Source organism: Sinocyclocheilus rhinocerous, unplaced genomic scaffold (genome assembly GCF_001515625.1).
Source record: "Sinocyclocheilus rhinocerous isolate Xijiao unplaced genomic scaffold, SAMN03320098_v1.1 scaffold2106, whole genome shotgun sequence".
Taxonomy (NCBI): domain Eukaryota; kingdom Metazoa; phylum Chordata; class Actinopteri; order Cypriniformes; family Cyprinidae; genus Sinocyclocheilus; species Sinocyclocheilus rhinocerous.
In genome coordinates, this window is record NW_015657498.1 from 175,907 (window position 1) to 176,338 (window position 432).

At 25.0% G+C, this 432-nt stretch overlaps 1 pseudogene; it reads left to right on the forward strand.

Annotated features, from left to right (window-relative positions):
• LOC107721162 (uncharacterized) overlaps positions 1–432 on the forward strand; it is a 3,329-nt pseudogene that overhangs the window by 801 nt on the left and 2,096 nt on the right.

The window sequence follows — 432 nt, forward strand, 5'->3', positions numbered from 1 at the left end:
GATTTACCATTGTGTATGAAATGTGCTATATAAATAAACTTGCCTTGCCTTGCTGAATAATAATTAATGCTGGTTAAATTCAACAGCACACATCCCTAAATACTTTGCATTTAAGACATCTATAAGAATACAAAAGTACATACTAGGTAGGATCATATAATTTCAAACAGGTAAATTATGAAGTATTACCATATCAAATAATAATTTCAGTCAGCTTCTCTCTTTTTCTCAACTGTTTTATTGAGTTTTTACAAAAATGTAAAAAAAAAAATTTATGGTTATGGAAGTGTGTCGGAATGCTGGACTATTAAACATTTTATAGTCACCTTGTTTATTTACCAAAAATAAATAAATAAATGTATCAGTGTCATTTTTTTAAGATCAGAAATTATTTCATGAATAGAAATATATATATATATATATATTTCTATT